Genomic DNA, 14,081 nt, shown 5'->3' with positions numbered 1-14,081 from the left:
TCTGCGTTTGCATAGCTTTCAACCTTGTCTGCTGTCTTCCTCGGCCGCCGGTGTCTTCAGTTTCTTGACCTCTCGGAATTGTGTGCGACAGCAGCCCGAACTACTCGGGTCGTTCGCGAGCGCATACCTGCAGGTGGGAGTCCACACATACTGGCGGCCGCCGCGGAGGGAGCACTTTCCTTCATATCCCTGTCCCATTCAGCGCAAATTAGCGTGCACTCCTGCCGAGCACGGCTTTCTACAAGACCGCTTTCTTCTCTCGCGCTGCCTGGGTCAGTTTTTTTTGTACCGTCTTCTGCGGTTTGACCAACGGCGGCCGGTGACCCCTCGCGGAGTTGACACGATAGCATCGACTCTGCATGGATGCTGGCAGACGATCGAGCGTGCGAGTTGCCCGCGTGCAAACATATGTCGTCGTCACTTTTAGTCCGGAGCTGCTTTCATTATGGTCGGCGAGAGGCATCTCTTGTGCATAACGAATGGAATGTATACGCGTACGTATCACCGACGAGAGCACGGACTGATGATCGCTACAGAGTTGATATCAGATGACAGGTGAGCACGAATTATTCGTCCGCGAATCTTAAAATTGACGTTAACCAAAAGGATAGTGTAGCGTTTTTTTTTTTTTGTTTTTTTTTTGACGTCCTTTCGCACATCGTTTAGGAAGTGCCAATGCGCAGCGTGCACGCGTGTTTATCTCATGTGTACGCATCGTCCGAGCCAGAATCGACGGCGCAAAACATCAGCAAAGCAGCTCGGCACATTCAGTTCGGCAGCGCAGGTTGTCACTGATTTTCCCACCGACACGCAAGAATCGCGCACATGAGCATGCGAGCGGCTACGCTAGAGACGCAGCGAAGCGGGCGATTCCAAACGCCGTCCGCCGTGGCTTCGACGCAAATAAGGCCTAGCGACGACCAGGGAGCAGCGCACGATCGGAGTGCCGTCGGTCGCAGCGCCCGCGGACAGCATCTCTGCGGTAACCTGGCGACATCCGGTGCTGCACATAAGCGGTGCGAATTTGTGTACTTTCGCGATGAAGCTGAGGCCAGACAGACCTTTTTTGACGCACGTTTCATTTACACGAAGGTTGATGCTGCCTTTTTAATCGGTACGGTGTTGAATCGGACCTGCGTGCTCTTTTCGCACTGCTGCACCGACGCGCACTTTCAGTCGGACGCACATAATTTAGGAAGTGCCAGTGCGTAACGTGCACGCGTGTTTTATCTCATGTGTACGCATCGGCCGATCCAGAAACAACGGCGCAAAACATGAGCAAAGCAGCTCGCCACATGCAGTTCGGTAGCGCAGGTTGTCACTGTTTTCCGAAGCAACACGCAAGAATCGTGCAAAGGAGCACGCGAGCGACTACACTAGAGACGCAGCGAAGCGGACGATTCTAAAATGCCGTCCGCCGTGGCTGCGATGCAAAAGAAACAAGGCCTATCGACGAGCAGGGAGCGGCGCACGACCGGAGTGCCGTCGGCCGCAGCGCCCGCGCCTGGCGGCATCGGGTGCTGCACTTAAGCGGTGCGAATTTGTGTACTTTCGCGATGAAGCTGAGGGTACACCTTTTTTTGACGCACGTTCCATTTAATTATTAACACGCCGCACAAATGGTCGATGCGGCAAAGACGAGACGGGACCCAGAAAACCATATCATATTCAATGGATATTCAGTGAACATCCATAAATAGATATCCGATGTCCATATGATGTTTACAGAAGTTCATATTATGTTGACATAACATCCATTGAATGTCCATTTTGACACTTGTGGACCCCCATATAATGCCCACAGCATGTCCACACACAATATTGATGAGACATTAAATGATATTGTGTGGATATTAACCAATATATTTTTCGGTGCTGTGAGTTGTGCATTAGGAGTACCCTACTTTATAATAAGCGAGTAATTGCTCAATAATGTCCACCCAAGCACCATATGGCCCCACCTGGGTGGATATTATTGAGCAATTACTGGTTTATTATAAAGTAGGGTGAATGGGCGTAACTGTGCAGCTACTACCATCCTGCAAATATACTTCTCTTCGGGGGCAATGCCCTAAATACATTTAGAGTGCACTAAGTAATTGATTTCATATTTTGCAGCAACTGCTGAAAATCAAGAAAAATTATTGTTGTTGTACAGTCATGTTTATTTGGTCATTTATGTTTTATTTTGCCTCTGTGATATCAGGTCCGGGGGTCACATTGACGACCTGCAAATATACAAATGCACATATATAAATACATGACAATAGTAACGGCAGCACAATTATCACAAACATGAAAAAAGTAGAATGGTGGGTATGATGCAAATGAAGCATGTTCATTGATGCAATCTGAGCTTGGTAAAATGAACTCAGCAGCAGTCGGAATGCACTGGCAGTATATCCTAAACAAGCACACTTGTGGAGACAGCATTCTATTCTTCACAAAATATTTTGAAAATCCATGGCAAAAACTCATATTGTAAGCACACTGCAAGAAGTGGTGAAGACAGCCCTCTTAATATAAACAGGAAAAAAAAGTGAAAGGGTGGGTATCCTGGAAGGAAACTGTTCATTGGTGTAATTACACCAACAATATACACATACATACAACATAAACATATGCTGGGCCTCGCAAACAGTGGAAAGGACTTTGATGCAATCTTCCAGTGTTCCCGGGGCAACATTCAGCTTAAATTAAAAAGCAACATGTGTAAGAAAAAACATACAAGACCACCAGGATCTCACTAAGTATGACAACTTAAATGAAAGGAAATTTCAAGGAATCAACACAAGAAAATTTTAGATAATGTTAAAAAATGATTAAATTCAGAAAACTGCAGCTGACTCCCAAACAAGAGCAAAAACATAGCAAATTTAAAGATAAGAACTTTAATAGCTATCAAAACTGAAGCCCTTGAATGCCTATTATATATTCGAGAGTAGCAATGAATGATGGGCTCTTGGTAGTCTTTCACCATCACAAGACAAGGCCGGAACTGCCTTCTAGAGCTGCGCTAGGAAGCTGTCCACTTTACTAATAAGAGGTAATGTATATGGTAGGCGGCGGGACTGCCCTGCAAAGTGTTTTATTCAAGTTCAGGCTGTTCTAGACACCCAAAATCGCATCTGATTGCCTCTAGCTTGGCTGCCATCCCTATTGAACAAGTCCAACACGCATGCTTCTTTCTAGAGGCAAAGAAGCGGCACTGTGTATTTTGCCCACATGGACGGTTCAATCATCCCAGCTCGAACTAAACGTCGTGTATTTTTAGCAATGTATGCCTTCAACCGAAATGATAACCGACTGGTAAAGTCACTGCCACTAAAATTGCACAATACCAGAAACGAACCCTAACGCTTTGTTTGCCAAACAGTAACATCAACACTCACCATTTTAGCTGTTCTCCCGCACAGTCGTCTGGTGCTTGGCCGAATTTGGGCGCGGGACTACGTGAAGCACACAACAAAAAGGCCGCCGTTGCGAGAACAACACAAACACGCGAAAGAAAAAAAAAAAAGAAACAAGCGAACGACCACCACAACAACGCAGCTAAGAGGCGGCTGCCACAGCAATGCTGGCGGTGGCGCTAGCGGCGCGGCCGGTGGCGATGACCGTGGCTACTAAGCTGCCAGCTCTGTTGTTGGTTCTCGTTTCGGAACTCTGGCGTTTGTGACTGCGCTCGTTTCGGAACTCTGACGTTTGGGAATGTGAACTTAACGTGAGGAGTTTTTGTGGCTACGATATGTGGCCTTGCTGCCAAGAAAAATGGAAAAGCATACTGGAAAGCCAAGGCAGTTGGTTGTTTTGGGGGATATCGCTATTCCAGAAAAAGTCGCTGATACCCTAAAGAAGGGCCCGAAATATAGTGTGGCGCCCAAGATTCCAGCTTGTGAGCTTCTGTCCTTGAACAGAAAGATAGCGGATAAAGCTGGTGAAGATCGGGACCGATGCTTACTGGATGGGCTTGATAGTATTATGAGGACGTCTTGGAACAAGGACAACGTACCAAAGGAATGTACTGCAGAAGTGGTGAAGTTTTTTGAAAAGAATAACCTTCGATTACTTCAAACGGACAAAGAAGGGGGTTTTGCTGTGATACCGGCTGGACTCTTTGAAGAGAAGGCGACAATTGCAATTGAGAAAAATTTTGTTAAAGTGAAGAAGAAAGTTTGTAGAACAAGAGCTATTGCGTTATGTAATGATATGAAGCTAACCAGGTTGGCAAAAGGGATCAGTGAATGCAAGAAGGCCTGTTTGGATGTGTTCTTTACTGTTAAGACTCATAAACCGGACTCGCCTTTCAGATGTATTGTGTCTGAACGTGATGCGTGGCAGCATCAGATCAGCCGGTATCTTCTTAAACATTTAAAAGGTTTGGAGGTTCATGATCCCTTTGCTACTAAGAATTCTTTTGAAGTGATCAATTTTTTAAAAGATCAAACCAATCTTGGGTACTTTTTTTCTATTGATGTAGAGGATTTGTTTTATTCGGTGCCACATTTAGAATTGTTTGAATCGGTGCGGGAATGCATTGAAAGTAATGGGACTATAGACTTTCAGAACTCTTCTGGTGTCAATGTGGACTATTTTCTAGCCCTACTTGAGTTTTACCTTAAGTCCACTGTTGTATCGTTTGGGTCTGATTTGTATGTGCAGAGAAGGGGCATTTGTATAGGGTCATGTGTTGCCCCAGTTCTATGTAACATCTTTTTATCCTGTGTTGACAGAGCAATTTATACAGCCCTTAATGGATCAGGTTTTAAAATATTTAGATACGTTGACGATTTCTTAGTCATTGTGGATAAGGGCGCTGCAGTGAGTCAAAGTGTGGAAAGTGTGCTTTCTATTTTTAAGATACAAGGAAAAGGGCTCACGTTTACTCATGAGCTACCGGTGGACAACAAATTGCAGTTTCTTGATTTAAATATAAAAATTTGTAATGGCGAAGTGTGTTGGAAATATTTTCCCAGGGCTAAAAAAGAGCTACTTCCATATGGATCAGCCCATTCAAAGACTATAAAAAGAGGGATAGCTTCCCTTTGTTTGGAGTCGGCCTTGTTGAAATCATGTGTACATATGGCAGAGGAAAGCTTTAATAATCAATTACAAAGACTTGATGCGGCTGGTTTCCCGGGTATGATTATATGTGGGGTGGCAGAGTCATTGCTTCAAAAAATGAAAGGGAAAAAAAGATCGCCAGATATGTTGAGGAATAAACGACCACAAGTGATCCCTTATATACATAGAGTTTCACACGGCCTGAAAAAAGTGGCTAGTAGGTTTGAGGTGCCAGTTGTGTTTTCTGCCCCCAATAAACTGGGTGGGTTATGTGCAATAATAGGGAGAAAAAACAAAGGGCAATGCGATAAGAAGCATGTTAAGAGTTTTATTGGATGTCGGGTGGGGGTGATTTATGAGGTTCCTCTGACGTGCGGTAATCTATATATTGGGCAAACAGGAAGATGTATTAATGATAGAATGAGGGAACATGAGAAGACCATAGAAAATGGCAAAGGGTCAAATTTAGCCTTGCACTGCCAAAAGTGCAAGTGTGAGCCATTGTTTAGTAGGTTAAACATATTAGGCAAGAGTCGGGATAAGATGGCACGCGAAATTTTAGAGGCATATTGGATACAGAAGAAAAATGAAAGATGCATTAGTGAAGCTTCGTTGAGTTTACGTAGAAAAGAACTAAATTTTATTGAGCAATTCTCTTGAGTTATGCAAAGAACGAGATTATTATCGGGCCTCAAGCTGTTATTCTTGGCCTAAAGTTGTTATTGGACTCATCTTACGTTTTTAGGGCCATGGGAGTTTGCAGAATTTTTTTCCCCCTTAAGTACATGGGCCTCGTGGCTTCTTAGATGTTGGCAAGATATAGTTTCTCAATTGATAGGGACTACTTAAGTTATGGTGTGTAGATGGACATGTCCTACTGTATTTGCTGTATTTGTGTGGTGGTGTTTTTAGTGCATGATTTGTGACTATGTGGTGATATTTACCTGTCCAGTGTGGTAGGAGTTACTGGGCAATGCAGTGGTGTGGATTTACAAGACAGTATAGAATTTGTGACTGTAATGTTTTGTCGATGTTTTTTGGGCTGAGAGGAAGAAAGTGTCAATTTCCCCTTGGTAAAGAAGAGGAAGAATAGAAGAAAAGAAAGAAGAGATTGGTCACCGCCATGTTTGGACAAGGTTATGGTCTGCGAGGAAGAGTGTGACATTTTCCCCTTGGCAAAGACGAGGAAGATGAGAAGAAGAAGTTGAGACGTGCCTGAGTGTAGAAGAGGAAGTGTTTTCCGGTTCTTCTTACAGTTGATAGTGTGCGCGTGTGTTGTGGATCTTCTCCTGTGTTTGTCTTTGTTTGCGCCACATATCTGAATACGATGATGCACCAACTAGCCTCTCAAGCCGTTATTTTGAGTCTCTACCAAGTTTGGCCTTCCGAACGTGTTGGCATCCATGAAAAAAAAAAGAAATGCGCCAGTCGATAGCCTAAATAATTCCTTCAGAAAAAAAAGGACCAAACATTAAGTAAACATATCTCCCCTGTATGAGACGACACATGCGCAATATGTTTGTGCTATAACCAAGTTAAATATACATCCACTCAAAGCTTTTAAGCACTTTTCCCAGATTTCTATACACTGAAAGAACATCCACGAAATGATATCTTTAGAATATCCACTAAATGATTATTTTCATCGAATAATCCTCTCAATATCCACACAATATCGACAAGTGACATTGGACATTAGACTATTTGTGGACATCCTCTGAATATTCATGGTTATCTGGGGAGGGACTACAGTACGTTGCTGCGCCGTCGGTCGGTACATAAAGGTTGATGCTGCCTATTTAATCGGTACGTTGTTAAATCGGACCAGCTAGTGCTCTTTTCGCACTCCTGCACCGACGCGCACTTTCAGTCGGACCACCTTTTCGGTTAACATCGCGAACCGAAGCGCCAAGCTCGGGTTCACGCATGCATTGCAGCACTCGAGCAGACGACTTTCGCAGCTACCGGAAGTGTGTCAGTGACGTAGTGGGCGTCGCGGCTGCAGCCAATGGCAGCCTGTCGTGGCCTGTCACTCTGGGACTGGTGACGTAGGAAATCACGGCAGAATAGTCCCAAATTTCGCCGCCACGCGGAAATGGCGCAGCCCGCGAATTTCAAAAAACGCTGTTTTTAAAAATTATTAACAAATCGCTGGATTTTTTCCGATGAGTTTTACTTTGAACGAATGCTCGGAAGCATTTGTTCTGCGCATTGAAAACGTTTGTCAGTGACCTTTCTAGCCGTTTCATGCCCCCTTTAAAGTGATGGGACCCGTCACTTCAGTCATTGCCTCGTCTCTGTCATTGCTCGATGTGCCGGACTTCGGCGAACTTCAATGTTTGTTCGAAGTGCTTCTTCAATTGTGAATCATCATGAAGTGTGCTGCGTTCAGCATGTGAATACAACTGTAGTAGGGCGTTCGCTCGTGTTTTGCTGTCGAAATGCGATATTCCACGTAAAGGGCCATTTCGCGTCTTGCTAACTTCTCAGTGTGTGTGCTTCATTGTGCTGTGCTCTGTCTGAAGGATGGGCGCTCTGTGTCCAGCTTGAAAGTATCTGAAGGAGGCCTGGACAGCTCTATTCAGTGCGATTACAAGTTGGATCTGCCAAATATTCAGCAGTACTTTTGCTGAACCTGGATAAAGGCGAACAGCTGTCTTCATGACTGCGCAGTTGTCTTTAGAAGTAAGCAATGCTTACAATCAGAATTTAAATACTTGTGCACATTACGAAGTATGACAAGTTAGAGACGACGTATTGTATCGTACTACTGCAGTACCTATGTCTTTACAGCCTCTAAATAGTGTTGTAGGTGCTTCATTTCAACTGCCGTAGAGGGGTCAAGGCACCTGTGGGTTAAATACTTGCCGATTTGTTGCGAGATGGCGTGGTGCAGAAAGGCTGCAGCAACATTATAGACCCGGTCGTTTTGTAATTTAAAAAAATGCTACCGTTTGTATTCAATGCTTTTTGTGACTTTAGCTTCAGCTGGAGGCAGACTGGTTTTTTTTTTATTGAAATGCTTGAAGATATGCAGTAATTTGCCCACTTCTGTGTTTTGTTCTGCGCATTTCAGCTCATGCTAGTTCCCGTATTCTTGTGAGTGCTTTTTATGTGTTCATGTATGCCCGTGCTGGCTTAAATTAATAGTTGATGATCAAGATAAGAGCTGTATTTTGTGGACACAGGTACTCAGATTACTTTAATAGCTTGTACTTTTTCGGCTGTGTCTTTTGACTGCTGGATCCATCCAACTTAGGATTGCGATCCTGTTGGTATTACAAACAAAGATTAATTTCTCTGCGTCTGGATTTACGCTTTTCATCGCATCAATTTTTTTGTTATGCTCATCTTGTGTCTGGTTGCCTAGACTAGGTTCTGACGTTTTGATTGCGCTGGATTTGCTATTGGGTTTGTGCTTACTATGGTTTTGGACAGGCATTGACAGAGTTTTCTCAGCACGATGATCATGCTTCTCAGACAGACAGACAGACAAGTGTCCTTGTCGAAATTTTGGCTCGTCTTGCGAACTCAGGCTCCTATGCATCTCTTGCTCGTGGCTCTTTCATGCCATAGACATCGTATTTCTCTTGTTCTACCTTTGTATTTATGGGTCACAAAAAATGTTGAGTTACATTTCTCTTTTTCTTAAAATTATTGCTTGAAACAGATTAATACAGTGCAGTAGGGAATTGGGGCAAGGAAGAGTGATGCAAATACAGGAATTAAAGACGCTATTTACAGACTTGAACTGGCTTATAGAGCCGCTAGTTCTAAGACAATACAAAGAAAAAAAAAACAAAAACATGTCATGCAATTGTTACATGATTACTTTGTTGCTCCAGTCCTTCCTCTAACGTTTAACATGCTCATGGACATTTAAGAACCCTTTTCCAATCAAGTGCATGGACTGCATGGTAACACACTTGAAAAATTTTGAAATGGCCTTAGCTTCTGCCATCATTCTTGTGTTGGTGTCCCAGCATCTGTGTGGAACAGCTGTTCTTTTGAAAGGCAGGTTTGAAGTTCTTACACTTGCTGTAGTGTTTGCTTACCTCACCCGAGTTTTAATCTTTGTGTGAGTTTTCTTGAGTGATATATATCCTGCTCTCAGAGACCTCATTTCTGAATAGTGGGGTTCAAGTATGTTGAAAGCAACTACAAAAAACTTGATCTCCATATTTGTTCATACTGTGTGAAGGCCTGTCTCTCAACGAAGGGGAATTTGTATTGGTCCATGTGTTGCACCAGTCTTGAGTGATATATATGTCTCTCCAAGACTGCAAGTTTCAGGATCGGTGCACAGAGCGTGATGTAAGCCATGATATTTAGGTTTTTGGATGCCGTCCTTAAAGTTCTGAATGATGTCAGGGGTTGTTTTGAGACATAAGTGTCCCAAGTTGTAACCATGGTCACTGTCTGCTTTCAAAAGTTAAGGTAACCATTCAGTGCCCAGCAGATGGCCATTTTAGGTGTCTGGATTTGTGCTTGTATTGCAACCCTAAACATGTATGCTGAGCCTGGGAGCTAAGGGGCAACAAGCCAGTTTTTGTGCATGCCTCGGCACATTCGGAACTAGTAAAGAGGCCTGTAGTAAGTTGTTGCTTCATGAGCGCTCTTGAAAAATCATGCGCACGCCAACAGAAAGATGCATTTCAGAGCCAACTACACTGCTTTAAAGATGCCAGGTATCCAGCGAACCTTTTCACTGCTGTAGCAGAGAGCTTTCTGCTATCAGGAAGCGACTTAAAGCAAACACTCAAAGGAAGGTGTCTATGATACTGTGTTTACAGACTGGGCAGAACGAGGGAAAGATGGCTACACAGTATAAAAAAGCACTGAACAGGAGTTGAGGAGAAGCATCAGTTTGCAAACTGAGCCATGTTTTGACAAATGGACTTGTTTTTGTCTGCGTGCTGATGAACACGTTTTCTTGTCGAAATGTTGGCTCGGCTTGTGAACTGAGGCTCCTCGTCAAACCTTATTCAGTGCTTTCATATTGTGTCTACATACTGTATCACACAACCTAAAAAGATTTGAAAGAAGGCATGAACTTCTGTCTTCTCCGTGCCAAAGATATTGAACCAATGGTACAAAAAAGGAAATCTGAGAGCACTGTTGAACCCGTCTGTGTGGCCAAACAGCCTGTACCAGCTAAACTGGAAAAAAAAAGTATATCACTCCCTTGTCATGTGGAATTATGTTTATCAGCCATAGGAAGGTGTCTAAACACTGGGTTACAGGAGGTGAGAAGGATCTGAAAGATGTCAACTTGGGTGAGCTCAGCCAAATTTGCAGCATCTGTAAGAACTGCTCATCTGCCCTTGGAAGAACAGTTATTCTGTACAATGGCTATGACACCCCCACATGAGTGTGTCCACCGTCCATGCACCTCAGAAGAGTTGTTTTTGAGCACCTGTGATCATGTTATGTTATATTGGCAGGAAGGGGCTGTTAATTATCATGGGCGTCAGCAGAAGGGTGCAAAAAGGGCATATGAAAATGGAATTTGCCTTTTTACTTCCTTTGTTTTTCCTTTTTGCTTCCTGAACAGCCTTCCTATAGACTTTTCCTTTCTTTTTACTAAAGGAAGTTTCCTTTGAACTCACCTTGTTGAGACTTTCTTTTGACAGAAGGAAGCTCATTTTTAAACTGGCTCTCTTTGGCAATACCAATAATGACCTTCCTTCCTTTGTCCTCAAGTAAAGAGAAAGTAAGTTCCCTTTACTCTTTATGCATCATAACCTTCTTTTTTTGTTCTGAAGTGAAAACATACGAAGCTCATTCTTTTCAGCTCTACTTCTCGTTTTTTTCTTTCATGAGTATCCCTTGCACTTTTTTAACTTCTGAACTTTTTAGAATAAACCAATCATACATTTATCAAAATATACACAATCGCATTCGTTTCTTTGCTGTGCAAGTAAACATCATTTTCATTTTTTTTTTTTCATTTTATTTTGAATCCATGCTATTTTTTTTTTCATGCGCTAGATCTTATTTTTAGCGAGAGTTTCTTCTTAGTCACCACACAAGGACCAATAATATTCACCCCTTCCTTCCTTTGTCTTTAAGTGTAAAGATAACTTTCTTTTCATGCATTTCTTGTGCTTATTTTTGTGTGTGTGGAATTACTTGGTCTATGTCTTGCCCTTCTGAATTTTTTTTTACATAAAATATAACACATTCAAGAATTCAAGAACCAGGTGGTTCAAATTCATCGCTTTCGCAGCCCGCTGCTTCGATGGCGATGCATGCGCGAGACGGCGTCTACATCTGTGACAGCTGCTTCAGCACTCTGACACGGTACGCAACGAAGCTCGGCGTAGGGCTGGCAGGGTTCTTCAGTATTTGGGTCGGCACTGCAGCCTGGCAACGCTTGGCTCGCAGCGACGCTGTTAGCAAGCACGGCCTGCTTCCGTCGTGATTTAGTGCACCTCGGTACGGCGCGACGTTGACGTCGCGCAAGTACGCTTTTACCGTGGTGGCACTTCCAAGGTGGCGGTCCCACTCCAGTGGTGAAGAGACGACCTTTTTGGTGATATTCATACACCTACTGCGCCTCACTCGTTTAGTTTATAAATGTGACCTTAATATATTTGTAAAGTTTATTTTCTCTCCTTTTTAATGGTGCATTTGGTTTATAAATAGCTGCAACGATGTTTAAGCTGTAAAGGAAAACACAAAGGTAAGAAACGGCTTTTCAGCTCTACTTGTCTCAGGAAAAACAAAATTGTGCAAAATCTTTTGCACTTAGAAAAAAAAACGTTCGAGATTTTTTGAGATTAGATGTTAATGAACAAAGTTAAGCATTTTTATTACTGTGTATCGCATAGTTTATTAGCCACGTGCCTGTGAAAAGTGTATAAAACAGGTAATTATACATACAATAACTTCCAAGATATGCATTCTGCTGCGGAGATTTTTTGCACAGTTGGTGGTCGTACATAGTTCGCTTTTTCCTGAAAATATCATCTGTCTGCTTCATTTAGTGTAAAAGTTATTTGTGATCAAACTTAGCGTTTTTTGTAAAATGGCTAAAAGTAAATGCTAAACTGTTCAAGTAATAAGCTTTTATCTGTGCTGAAATTTCGCGTGGAAAAACTTTACACCTCGCTATCAGAGGATAAGCATCGGTTTCGTTCTACGACTCTCGAGGAATGTGCACGGTCAGGTTAATTTCAGCTAGTTTTTTCGTGGTTCACTTGAAGCGCGCGAGCTCTTCATGAAATATTTTAAGCATGATTGAAATGCTCCATGACATGTTTGTTTTTGGCGAATATAACTTAAAGGTTCGGGCTTTCGTTCCTTTATTCAACCGGTAACAATTATAAACTACAAAGTGTACAAAAAGCAAATAATAGTGGAATAACAGAGCCACGTGTAATAAATGTAGTAGATAGCGCCATCTATGAAATTTCATGTGCACTAAAATGTCGCAGTTCAGAAAAATTACGAGGATGGCGCCACAAACACCCTGAATCGAGGGGTATTTACGAGAGGGTATTGCGCTTCTACAACGCTTTCCCTCTGCCCTTTCCTTTCCATCGGGTGAGAGAGGTAAACAACGGCGAGGCGGGTCGAGTGGTCGGGTCGAACTAAGGTGCAGGTGCCTCGCGCACTCAGGTGCTTCGCGCATGCGCAGTAGCGCTACTTGAAAATGGTCCCTTGACAAATGTACACTTGCTTGCTTTGAGATTTATTTATCGCCTCGAATTAGGTGTGTCATACTGTTTGTGTGCCGAAACGTTGCCAGCTAAGGCTCTCGCGCTACTTACTTACTCTACTTACTCAGCAAGATATAATCGTGCCGGAGACATTGAATTTTTTTTTCTGGTTTTGTTTTGTAGTCTTGTAGCGCCCCTCGCGCCGCGCTTTTATCACAAACAAGGGCACGGCGCTGGACGAAGAAGAATTTGGCACTAAGCGTCTAAGTGCAAGCAGCGAAAAAAAAAAAAAAACAGTTCGAACCCGAACGCTGTCGGAGCTGGTTATTCCTCGTTTTAGCTCCGCCACAAAGCTATCTTCAGATGTTCGCGGTGTTAGCATATATTGTGAGGGTGTGGAATTTAGACTTTTTTTTTTTTCAGTGGCAAGAAGAAAAAATATCTTCCCCTTTTTACGATAAAATGAACGGAACTATAACACTGCATAAATTAATGTAATATAATTTCAAAGAATATAATTTCAAAGAGCGTCTCCCTAGGAGAAATTGCTCGAATACTTGTACCCTCTGCCACTTTACTGGTACAGATAAAATGTTTCGACAGTCTGCCAAGTACAACTTGAAAACCTAAACATGCAGAAACACGCCTCTTCAACCTTCCCACTGAAGTCCTATATAGCGCAAGCAGTGCAGGCTCCAAAGAAAAGGAGAAAAAATGATATAGTGGGCGGCCCAAGCTAATCACCAGCGTTTCAGTCATGTTTTTTTTTTTCCGAATGTTGTGTTCCGGTGATGATCGTAAAGATAACGTGCCGGAGTAGCTGCCGGGGATGTTTTCGGTGAATGGGCAAGTAGAAAACAGCCATGTGAAGCTTCTCCAATACAAAAATGTGATGTTGAATCGGGTTTTGCCACTGCATTTCCGTCATTCGCCTCACTAAATGCTAAAAAAAAAAATGATGAGGCTCAACGCTGCTGAACCGAATGTCGAGCTTTAGCTCAAATGAGAGAAACTACTGTAATCAAGAGTTCGACGAAATGCAGTCTGATCAGGTGGTGGCATAAAAAAATATAAAGGGTCATTGACCAAATCAAAGTTTCATGAAAACGTACTATCGTTTCGACAGCCCTACAGCTTCGTTGTTCACAATGGAGAAACCAGACAAAAAGCATTCGTTTATATCTTCAAATACTTTGACTTGATCAGTGGCCCTATATATATATTGCATTTGCATTGCATTTGCTTTGAATTTATTGATCTTTATTCCAATAATCAACACACGACAACATTTCCGTAAATGTAAACATTATGAATAACAAAAATAAGTTTGCCTCGCACTCTGAGACTGTTCGCTCC

Source organism: Amblyomma maculatum, chromosome 1, assembly GCF_055883805.1.
Source record: "Amblyomma maculatum isolate TAMU_Amacu chromosome 1, ASM5588380v1, whole genome shotgun sequence".
Classification (NCBI taxonomy): domain Eukaryota; kingdom Metazoa; phylum Arthropoda; class Arachnida; order Ixodida; family Ixodidae; genus Amblyomma; species Amblyomma maculatum.
This window is presented reverse-complemented; position numbering follows the sequence as displayed.